This window comes from Rhincodon typus, chromosome 3, assembly GCF_021869965.1.
Source record: "Rhincodon typus isolate 14 chromosome 3, sRhiTyp1.1, whole genome shotgun sequence".
Taxonomy (NCBI): Eukaryota; Metazoa; Chordata; class Chondrichthyes; order Orectolobiformes; family Rhincodontidae; genus Rhincodon; species Rhincodon typus.
This window is the reverse complement of record NC_063334.1, coordinates 124,087,106-124,099,445: the sequence shown is the minus strand read 5'-3', so window position 1 is coordinate 124,099,445 and position 12,340 is coordinate 124,087,106.

Sequence of the window (12,340 nt, the reverse complement as noted above, 5' to 3'; positions counted from 1 at the left end):
CAGGCCAAGCAGCATCAGAGGAGCAGGAAAGCTGACGTTTTGGGTCTTGGTCCTCCTTCCTCTCCCCCATTTCTGAAGAAGGGTCCAGACCCGAAACATCAGCTTTCCTGCTCCTCTGATGCTGCTTGGCCTGCTGTGTTCATCCAGCTGTACACCTTGTTATCCCAAGTTTTTCTAACCTCTCCTTATAGCTCATACCATTTAATCCAGGCAGCGTCTTGGTAAACCTTTTCTGCACCCTCTTCACATCATTCATGCAATGAGGCAACTAGAATTAAATACAATACTCTAAGTGTGGCCTTACAAAGTCTTATAAAGCTGCAACATGACATCCTGACTCTTGTACTCAATTCCCTGACCAATAAAGGCAAGCATGCCATATTTCTTCTTTGTCACCCTACCTACTTGTATGGCCGCTTTCAGGGAGATATGGGCTTGAACCCCAAGATCCCTCAGTACATCAATAAATCAATAATCATCTGCACTTATCTGGATTAAACTCATAAAGTCACAGAGATGTACAGCACAGTAACAGACCCTTCAGTCCAACTCGTTCATGCCAACCCCAGGTCTCCTAAATAAATCTAGTCCCACTTTCCAGCATTTGGCCTCTATCCCTCTAAACCCTTCCTATGCATATACCTATGCAGATGCCTTTTAAATGTGATAATTGTACCAGCCTCCACCACTTTGACTGGCAGCTCATTCCATACACACATGACCCTCTGCGTGAGAAAGTTGCCAATCTGTCATTTCTTCATCTATATCTGCAATTGATCTATATCCTGTTGTGTCCTTTGACAACTTTCTGCAATATCCAGAACTCCACTGATCTTTGTATAATCTGCATTCTGACTAACTCACTCATCTATATTTTCATCCAGGACATTTATATATATCACAAACAGCAGAGGTCCTTGTACAGATCCCTGCGGAACACCAATAGTCACAGACCTTCAGCCAGAAAAACACCCTTCCACAACTACTCTCCATCTTCTGTGGGAAGCCAATTCTGAGTCTAAGTGGCCAAATCACCTTGGATGCCATGAATCTTAATCTTCTGGATGACATACCGGTGAGGGACCTTGTTGAAAGTCTAACTAAAATCCATGTAGACAACATCCACCGCTCTACCTTCATTGATCATCTACGTCACCTCCTCAAAAAATTCAATCAAGTCAGTAAAACTGTCTTTAATTAGGCCATGCTTTTCTAAATGCACATAAATTCTATTTCTAAGAATTTTCTCCAGTATTAACCACTGACGTGAGACTCACCAGACTGCAGTTTCCTGGATTATCCCTATTTCCCTTCCTGAACAGAGGGACAACATTACTTGCCAGTCATCTGGGACGTTACCAGCAGCTAGCGGGGATACAAAGATCTTGGTCAAAGCCCCAGCAATCTCCCCCTTGCCTCTCTCAATAACCTGGGGTTGATATTGTCGGGCCCTGGGTCTTAACCACCATAACACCACTTTTTTCATGATCTCAAAATGTCCTAGCATATTAGCATGCTCCACACTAATCTCACTAACCTCCATATCCTATGCAAAGTACTCATTTAGGATCTTGCCCACATCCTCTGCCTCCAAGCACAAGTTCCCTAAATGTTACCTTCATGGAATGACTTGCTCAGCCATCTCCAAGGGCAGTTAGGAGTCAACCATATCTCTGTGGGTTTGGAGTCACAAATAGGCCAGTCCGAGTCAGGATGACAGATGTCATTCCTTACTGATGAGGCTTTATAATAATGACAGGCTGGTTAATGGTCACTATGACAAGCTTTCTATTTCAGACTCAATTAACAGAATTCAATTTCTACCAGCTGGGATTTGAAGTCAAGTCCCCAAAGCTCTTAAAGACTCCAGAAAGAAGAATGTCTACAGAAGCAAAGACTTAGGTCTATTAGCCATGATTTGAGGGTTTTCAATCATTCTGTAGTCAATAAAAATGTGATGCCGCCACCAAAAACAAAAACTGTGAGAAAGGCACCTTATTCCATTTTTGTAGTTTGGACCCTTGATCCACAGAGTGTGTTCTTTTTGCCAATGTTGTCCATCCTCCTCCATCTCTGCAGAACTGTCTATCTTATCTGTTCTTTTTGTGAATGAATCTGTGTGTGTTTGGGTTTAGACTTAATGTTTACATAGTAGTAATTAATAATCCATTTTTTTACTTATTAAAGGATAAACCTGTTTCTGATAAAGGTCTTTTGTTTATTGTCGAAACCTGGTGTGAATTTCTTTTATTCCAGTTTACAGTCAAAGTCAGGCAAACTAACTATTTCAGCGATAGTAGGAACTGCAGATGCTGGAGAATCCGGGGGTGCTCCTATGATGCTGCTTGGCCTGCTGTGTTCACCTAACTATTTCAGCGTTTCAGTTGTTCACTTACACAGTTGTGATGGCCCGTGAACTAATGGGGTTTGATTACCAATCTAAGCAGAGTTGTGGCATTGTCACCCCAGCTCACTCAAAGTTGCAATCTTGACAAGCAAACCTGAGAAATCCCTGCGTTATCACTGCACCACTATATATCACACAGTAATAAAAGTCAAAACACTGGTTGGCAGACCTTTGATTTCATAAGGATGGGTCCTTTTAAAACCTTAGTTACAGACCCCACCCCAATGATCCCCCAACACAGGGGGTCACTCCAACTGAAATGTTAACTCTGATTTCTCTCCAAAGATGGTGTCAGACCTACTGAGCTTTTCCAGCAATTTCTATTTTTATCCCCCAAAACAAGACAGTTACAAACCCCACCCCAATGAACCCTCCAGGCTCCAGCCTCTGGCGCCATATTTATAAGACACCTGGACAGCACTGCCTTCTCTGTAACCAAGGGGGCTCACTCAGTTTCTGCTGATCATTCCAACCTAGTCCTGGAGAAATTAGAGACCCATCAAAATGGCACCATCCTTTAGCAGAATGTCCTGCTTGAGGATGTCCATGAGAAAGGGGAATTCTTTTCCTGAGAGATGATAAGAAGTGACTATTCCTACTGAGGAAGGCAGTTTGGCTGTGGAGGTCAGTGCCCCTGACTCACTCAAGAGAACCTGCCTCTGGTGCCACAAGAGGATAAAAATGATCTGCTGCACTCTGCCAGGGTGTGTGCCACTCTCTACCCAATACTTTATGTCTGTATGTGTATGTATGGCTTCCTCATCTGGGCAGACATCTTGGCCCATAAGTTATCACCACTTACAGTGTAACCATTTCCACAACAATAAGCAAGACCAAATAAGACTAAGAGCACTCATGAGCTGGCCAACATGGTTAAGCTTCTCCTCTTTCACTGTAAGCGCAAAGAAATGCCTTGGCTATGAATGATCCAAGTAACTGAAGAAGTTTGTATTTAGTGGAATTAAGAGGAAACAGCGTACCCTGCAGGAACCCATCTCATACATAAGACTGAGTTCCGTGAACACAGATCATATAATCATAGATCGTAGAATCCCTACAGTGTGGAAACAGGCCCTTTGGCCCAACAAGTCCACACCAACCCTCAGAGCATCCCACCCAGACACATCCCCCTATAACTCACCTAATCTACACATCCCTGAGCACTATGGGCAATTTAGCATCTTTGGACTGTGGGAGGAAACCAGAGCACCCCGGAGGAAACACACGCAGACAATGTACAAACTCCACACAGACAGTTGCCTGAGGGTGGAATTGAACCCGGGTTCCTGACGCTGTGAGTCAGCAGTGCTAACCACTGAGCCACCGTGCCGTATTTAACCTTGAGGAACTCCAGGCACACTCTTGGTTCCCCCATCTACATTCTGTCATACCCCAAGGCAAGGGCATTGATATGAATAAATAATAGTGGTGTTATTACATAATGAAAACCACTGAATTCCTGGAAACCTCCTGCTGACTGTCTCTTCTTTGAAGAAAGCTGTTCAGATGTAAGAGTCCCGAAGGATTTTAAAAAAATCACTCATAGCCAATGTTCCCACTAAACAGTGGAGCTGCAGGTCAGTTCTGAGGACATGTAAGTTATGCCAACACATTCATAGAATTATAGAATTTTGCAGTACAAAATGAGGCTATTCGCCCTATCATGTCTGTACTGGCTCCTGAAGGAGTTACTTAGCTAGTCCCATTTTTCAGGCCTATTTCCATAGCCCTCTAACTTATTCACTTTCAAATATATATCCAGCTCTCTTTTGAAACCTTCTATGGAATCGACCTCCATCAATTTCCAAGGCAGTGCATTCCAAATACTTATAACTCTCTGAGTAAAGAGGTTTCTCCTTTCTCACACCTAGCTTTCTTGCTCACTTTCAGTTTCTCCAGCAGCTGCTGCACAAGAAATGGGTCTTCCCAGTGCATGGAGGAATTAGAGGGAATGTTTGTTACACCTATTCCATTTTTATTCCACTTATGACTATACTCTGGGCTAGACGAGTCGACAAGTGACTGGATGGAAAATTGTGGTTTGGTTCTTTATTGACCAACCGTTTTATTGATCTCAGGTGAACCCCATGGACAAAACATCAGCAGAAATTCAGAAAAGTACACAAACAGGCAACTGACTCTGCAGGAAGAATGAAATAAACATGTCTGAGAAGCACAGAACTATAGACAAAACAACTGAACACCAAGGCAAAAGCCATTATTTGCGCAAGGTTCACAATTTGATTGGTGTTGTAGTGGGAACAACCACAGGTTTTAGAAATGCAAGTTTGGGACAGATGACTTCCTAGCTTCTGTCCAAACAGGTTCATCAGGATCTTGCTTAGAATGGAGCAGTTTAGCTCTGAAGAGAGGCTGGATAAGTTCAGGATTGTTTTCTTTGGAGCAAAAAGTCCTGAGAGGGGACCTGATTGAAGTGTGTAAGATGATAAGGGTATGGACAGGGTGGGTAGAAAGCAGAAGTTCAAAGGTTGATAACAGGGGGCATAATTTTCCACTTCTGAAGTCACTGTCATGCACATAAAAGGGGGCAGAGCAGCCAGTAAGAAAATTAGAGGGAATATTGCTTGTGCTTTGCAGATAGTGGGGGCAGGATTTGGAGAGCCAGGAAGTGAGTTACGCACTGCGGGATTCCCAGTCTCTGATCTGCTCTTGTAGGCATTGCGTTTGTATGGCTGGTCAAGTTCTGTTTCTGGTCAATGGGAATGCCCAGTGTATTGTTAATGGAGAGTTCAGTGATGATAATGCCATTGAATGTAAAAGAACATCATTTAATTTATTGGATTCTGGTTCCTCATTGACTTGATTCGATTTAAATTGATTCAATCTTTATTGTCACGTGTACTCAAGTACCGAAAAACAGTGAAAAGTGTGTAAAGTCACCACATATGGCGCCATCTTAGGTACAAAGGTACCTAGGTACAAGTAGTAACATAGAGAAACAATGTTAAAAGTAAAGTATTAACATTGTTCTTGGTACAAGTTGAGAAATAAAGAAATATAGTTAAAAGTTAACATTATTGAGACAGCCGCACAGAGGCTGATATCCTGTCACCAGGCCACCCTTTATCTACTTGTGTATAATACATTGGCTGTGGCCAGCCAGTTTGGAGTCAGTCCCTTGAACTGAGGAGATTTTAAATTGCCTGTTAATATTTTTTTCAGATAATTTTATTCAACATTCCCACCACCAGAAAAAAAGCCCATATTGCCAGTGAACCAGTAACAAGCAAAGCTCGGTTGGAGCAATGCTTGCATGATAGAAAAAGTGAAGGGGAGTGTAGGAATCAAATCAAAATAGAGTTGGAGGGGGAGATAAAGCACTCCACCACGTCCCACTGTTGCACCCACCTCTCCCTAAAGGCATCGAGAGCTTTGGTGGACATGTGTTCTCCCCCTTCAACGACACCTGGGCTCGAACAAAACCATGGAAGAGATGCAGGCAGTCAGCCGTAATGACCCCCTCCACCTCCCGCTGCTTGGACCTGTTAATGGCCAGCTTCATCAGGCCCAGGAGCAGACCCACGAGGAGATCCTCCGATCTGCCCACTCCCCTTCGCACCGGGTGTCCAAAGGTCAGAAGTGTGGGGCTGAAGTGCAACAAAAAACATAAAAGAAGGCTCTTAAGGTAACTGAAAAAAACACCCACATCCAGTATACACATGGTCCACAGACTCCACAGCACCACAAAACAAACATTTGGGCTGGGAGTCCATGAACAACCGCAATCTGTGGTTAGGTGGGACAGCCGCGTGCAACACACTCCATCCTAGATCCCTGAGGGAATGAGGAAGGACTCACGTGTAGACTGCCCTCCATTGGGGATCTCCACTGTCTAGGTCAAATGGGCATGCCAAGGTGTGCCCGGGAGATGGATGAAGGAGAAGTGGTGGATGATGTGCAGCAGCAGTCTGTACAGGGCCCGCTGTTTCGCAACTCTAAAATCCATTTTATCTATGTTGTAGAGGTGGCTCAGGCTGTTGGGCACAGGGGGAGGTACGGGATCCTGGGACCAATGTGAAATTCTGTCCGAGCAGACGGGATGCCACCGCACACCTGAGCATCCTCCAAACTGGTGCACGATGTCGGGTCCACGTACCACCATTTTAAGGCGTTGGATGGCAATGGGCGCGAGCTGGACATCTACCGCCGCCCTGTGTGCCAATTCCTGCAGCAGTGTTCAGCCCAGCCCCTGGCACCGACACTGGTCACCCCTGCAGTCAAGGGCCTCCCCTCTGCAAGCCATTCAAACCTGCAGTTGTGGATTCCTGAGCAACGGCTCTCTGACAATAGCCACATCTCCTGACGAAGGGTGGGTCCGGCGCGAGTCAATCATGTCCCAGACTGTGATCCTGAGGGTGACTTTAAACGGTCACAGTCAATAAACAGGAGCTGTGTGTTGTAGTTGAGGTTATGCACCTGGTGGAAAAAATAGGACGCACCACCTAGGAGGAGGCTCAATGTAAAGGTATCGCTGCAAGGTCTGAAGGTGGAAAGTCACCACTTGGGTGCAGACGCACTCCAGCGACTGACTGCCCTCCTCATTTGGGATACTCAGAACCTGTGCCATGAGCCAGTGTATCTTTTTGCCCCAAAAGAAATGAACCAACATTCTGTGGATGTCAGCAACAAAACCAGGAGGAGGGACCAAAAGCACCATCTGGTACCACAACATGGAGGCTCCTACTGTCAGTCAGCCAGAGCTTTACTGATTGGCCCAGGTTAACAACCCCAATCATGGACCTCGTAGTCAATGAGGTCCACCTGATTCTAACCACTACATCCCTCCCCCCTCCCCCCAGGTCTGAGGATGTAGGCCTGGTCTTTCTCTTCTAGATTTTTCTGTGATGTTTTCACCCCACGGCCAGTTCCTCTGATTTGGACTCTGACATGTGTGGCATGTAGCCCATTTCTTGCATCCGGAGCGACTTGGGACAGTTTCTTCCTCTTCTTCTGGTGGCAATGGTATCAATGTTCATTCATCTTGGACTCTGAAGTTTCTTCAACACTAGATGGAGGGGGAGAACCTACGGTTTCTGGCAGGTCTTCTAGCTGTTCTGAGGGGCCATGTATGTTTTGCTCCTGCCCCGTTTGTGAGATAACAGCTTTCAGGTGATCCATGTGTTTTTTCAGGACTGTGTCACCTACCTTAACTTTGTAAGTCACGGGACTTGACCGTGAATTCACCTCGCCTCGTACCCATATAGGGCCATTTCCATGGTTCCTGCTCCAAACTTCATCCCCTGAATTAAACTGTCTCTTTCTCTTAGAGGAGGTATACGGCCAGCATTGGCGTTCCTGCTGCTGTTTAACCCTCCACTCAACCTCCCCCCAACCCTGGGTTTGAGAATATAAGGTTTAACCTGGTGCAGAGTCTTTTCCCCATTAGCTACTCTATTGTAACTTTCCCTGCTGTTGAGTGAGGGGTGGTCTTATAATTGAACAGGAAGTATCCTGTGGTTGGTATCGAGTGACTCCAAAGGCTGCTTCTTTAAGTCTGACTTCACCATTTGGACTGCTCTTTCCACCAGACCGCTGGACGATGGATGGTATCTAACTGTTCTTATGTGCCGAATGCTATTCAATTTCAGGAAATACTCAAATTTCCTGATTGTAAATCACATCCTATTGTCCGTGATCAATACTTCTGGAAGTCCATGTATCACGAACGATACGTGCAACTTCTCAATTATCGTCCCTGAGTTTGCTGAATGGCCTTTATGCATGTCCAACCACTTTGAATGGGCATCCACATGACCAGGAACATTGAGCCCATAAAAGGACTGGCATAGTTGACACGTAACCAAGTCCAAGGTTTACCAAGCCATTCCCCTGAAAGTGGGGTCGCTGCTGGTGACAATTTTTGTCCTTGATGGCACTCTGGGCAATGCCCTACGAATGCAGCTATTTCAGCATCCATCCCTGGCCACCAGATGTAGCTTCTTGCTAGCAACTTCATCTTGGAAACCCCTGGATGGCCCTGGTGGAGTTTGGCTAGTGTCTGTCAGTGAGCTTTACTCAAAACAATCACTCTTGATCCCCGAAGTAATATGCCATATTCTATGGTGATCTGGTCTCACCGGTTCCATAAAGGTTTCAGTCCTGGTTGTGATGGCCCTTCTGTCTCCCCTTGCACCACCAGCTGTTTTAGTTTTGCTAGGACAGGATCTTTTTGTGTCCACAGTCGGATATTACCACAAGGGTGTCCAGGAAGTTTAAAACCAGACAGACTTTTCCAGGTGAGGTACCACTGGTGGAATATCTGGCAGCAGGAGGTGGCTCAAGGCATTCACATTAGCCACTTGGCTCCCTGAATGGTGTTCTAAGTTGCACTTGTACGCGCTGAGAATAAGGGCCCATTGCTGAATCCTACCGGCAGCTATGGGCAGCACCACCTTGTCTTCCCTCAATAGCCCTAGCAGGGGTTTGTGACCTGTTACTATGACAAATTCCCATCTGTAAAGGTATTGGTGGAACTTCCTCACACCAAAGATGACCTCGAAACCTTCCTTCTCTCTTTGGGCATATTTGCGTTCATCATCAGCCAAAGTCCAGGAAGCATACGCTATTAGGCGTTCCTCTCCATTGGACCACCGGTGAGCCAACACTACCCTGGTACCACATGGGGAGACATCGCATGTCAGCACTACGGATCATAGTGGGCCAACACCTTAGATGACAATAGCTGCTTTTTCACTTCCTTAAAGGCAATTTCTTGGCTATGCAACCATTTCCAATTTGAATAGCAGGTGGAAGGGTGTCAAGATGGACACCATGTTATGTATGAATTTTCTGTAATAATTTACTAATCCAAAGAAAAACCTAAGCTCTGGTGCAGACATGGAAGCTGGGGATCCTTTGAAAGCCCTCACTTAATCTTCCAACGGGTGTAACTCTGTTGTGGTTGGTTGGCTCGCCGAGCTGGTTTGTTGTTCCGCAGATGTTTCATTACCCTGCTGGGTAAAACCATCAGTGCAGCATCCGATGAAGGCTTCATTGGAGGCTGCACTGATGATGTTACCCAGCAGGGTAATGAAACATCTGTGGAACAACAAACCAGCTCGGCGAGCCAAACAATCTCAACACTCACAACCCGAGCTACAAATCTACTCCAAAACGTGAGGGTGTAACTCTGTTTTGTCAACTCCGTAATCCAAGTAGTTCACCTGGGACATCTGGAGCACACATTTTTTCTCTTCTAAGGTGTACGCCTGCCTGGTAAAAACGTTTAAGCACTATGTCCAAGTTCTCAAAGTGCTCTTTAGTGGTATTCCCGTTTATTAGCATGCCATCCAGATAAATGGCAACCTGGATTAGCCCTTGTAAAATGTTCTCCATTGTCCACTGGAAAAGGGCGCAGGCTGATGATACTCCAAATAGCAGCCTTGTACATTAGTATAAGCCATTATGGGTGTTAATTGTGGCATACCTCTGGGGCTGCTCATCCAGTCTCAATTGCAGGTAGGGATGGCTCATGTCCAGCTTCGTAAAGGACAGCTCCCCTGCCAACTTTGCATACAAGTCCTCTATGTGAGGAATTGGGTATTTATCCAGTTGCAAGAAATGGTTTACCTTTTGCTTAAAATCCCCACAAAGGCAAGCTGAACCATCAGGCTTCACAATGGGTACGACCAATGCTGTCCATCCCACTCTCGTTACCACTGAAATAACTGCACAGAGACCAGTATCCCATCACCAAGTCACACTTTATTTACTTATGCACAGTACACTGGCTGTGGCCAGCCAGCTCGGAATCAGTTGCCTGAACTGAGGAGATTCTAAATCTCCTATTTATATTTTTTCCCCCTGTTCATACTCTTTTTAGTAAACTGTACAAAAGTACAAAACAAATAAACTAACAGTCAACAAAGCAAACAACAAGGTACAGGGAAATGGGGGTGGTAAAACGAACCCCAAATCCCACCGTAATATCCGTTAACAAATCAGTCAACACTTTACAGGGAAATGGGGACAGTAACCGAACCCCAAATCCCACCATAACTCACTGTAAGAAAAACTTTTAGACAGAAGTACACATGAGATAAATCCATACAGATCAACAATAAAAATAAAGCAATACATGCAACACTGACACCCCTGGAAAACCAGCAATCAGCCCGCCTTTACTCACCTTCCATTCACCTCTAGGACTGCCTACCCCTCAGCATCTTCCAGCTCTCAGGCCTCCCCTTCCAGCTCCTAGCCCGCCTTTACTCACCTTTCGAAAGCCTCTAGGACTGCCTGCCCCCATGCACCTTCCGGTCTTGGCCCGCCCCTACTTGCCTTCCGGCCACCTTCAGGACAAGCTGTCCCTACCCCTTCTTGGGATGATGGTTTTCGGGGTGACCTACACACCTTTTGATGCTCGGGGCAACAGGTTTTGGGACGACGTATGCACCATCAGGCGTTCGGAATAACCTACTCACCATCCAGTTCTCAGCAAGGCCTGTTAGACCCAGGGACACGCAAAACACAGCACGTACAAAACAATCCAAACATAAATGCCCGCTTCCAAGCCTGGAGGCCCAGGCCGAGGCCATGCTCAAAGGCTGAGGCTGATTCCATGCCCAAAGGTAGGCAATGGCCTAGTGGCATTATCAGTGGACTGTTAATCCAGAGACCAGGATAACATTCTGGGGACCCGGGTTCAAAATCCATCACGGCAGATGGTGGAATTTGAATTCAATAAATATCTGGAATTAAGAATCTAATGATGACCATGAATCTATTGTTGATTGTCGGAAAGAACGATCTGGTTCACTAACGTCTTTTAGGGAAGGAAACTGCCATCCTTACCTGGTCTGGCCTACAGCAATGTGGTTGACTCTGAACTGCCCTTTGGGCAATAAACGCTGCATAGTCAGCGAAGTTCTCATCCTGCTAATGAATTTTAAAGAAAGGCCAAGTCTGAGTCCACGTCCAAAGGCTGAGCCCATGCCCGAAGGCCCAAGTCCATGCCTGAAGGCTGGAAACTCTCACCTTGCAGCATACATTCAGATACTCAGTCCATCCTTGAGGCCTGGTCCGCTTGCAGAAACACAGCAGGCTCCTGTAGGCCAGGCCTACACTCAAGGATACTGCCCACCCACAGAGGACCTGTCCACCACAGAGGCCTAGTCCACCCCCCGAGGCCTAGCCCACTCACGGAAACAGTCTACTTACAAAGGCACAGCTGACTCATGGAGGTTCAGTCCAGACACAGAAAAGTGAAAACCCATGCAAAAGTAAAGTACATATACTTAAAACTGTGATGCAAGGAGCAAGCCTTGCTACCAAGTTATCTTTGCTACAGTTCCAAAAATAACAATACACTGGCTGTAACTAGTCAGTCTGACGAAAACAGTTCCCCACTGAGAATTAAAATTCAGTGGTAACACTGGTTGTGACCCAGCCAGCCTGGAATTCAGTTCTCAAAAATTGATAAAGAATCCACATTACCATTGGCTGTGGCCAGCCAGCTCAGAAATCAGTCACCTGAACTAACGTGATTATAAACCTGTTTATACTCATCAGCAAGGACTTTCCTGATTGGCCCAGGCTAACAACCTCAGTCAAGGACCTCCTGGTCAATGAGGTCCACCTGGTTCCAATCACTGCAATTACAATGCTTTCTGGTATTAAATGGAAAAATGAAGAAATAAAGGTGAAAGTTCAACAGTCTATCTCACATGCTCTCCCTGCAAGGGTTGGTTCTCTTCTGCTTTAGCCTGCTGTTTGGGACATTAGGGTAATTAGGTTCCTAAACCTGGATTTCTTTATTCCTTGTCTTTCCCTTTATCAGCACCAGACATGCAGCAGGTTCATCAGCCAATATGGTTCCCACTGCAATACATTACAGAGCCCCTGGTTCAATTTAACCCGTGACTGCAGTTTAATGTTTGACTCAAGGACTCCATCTATTGTTTGTTTGTTCAT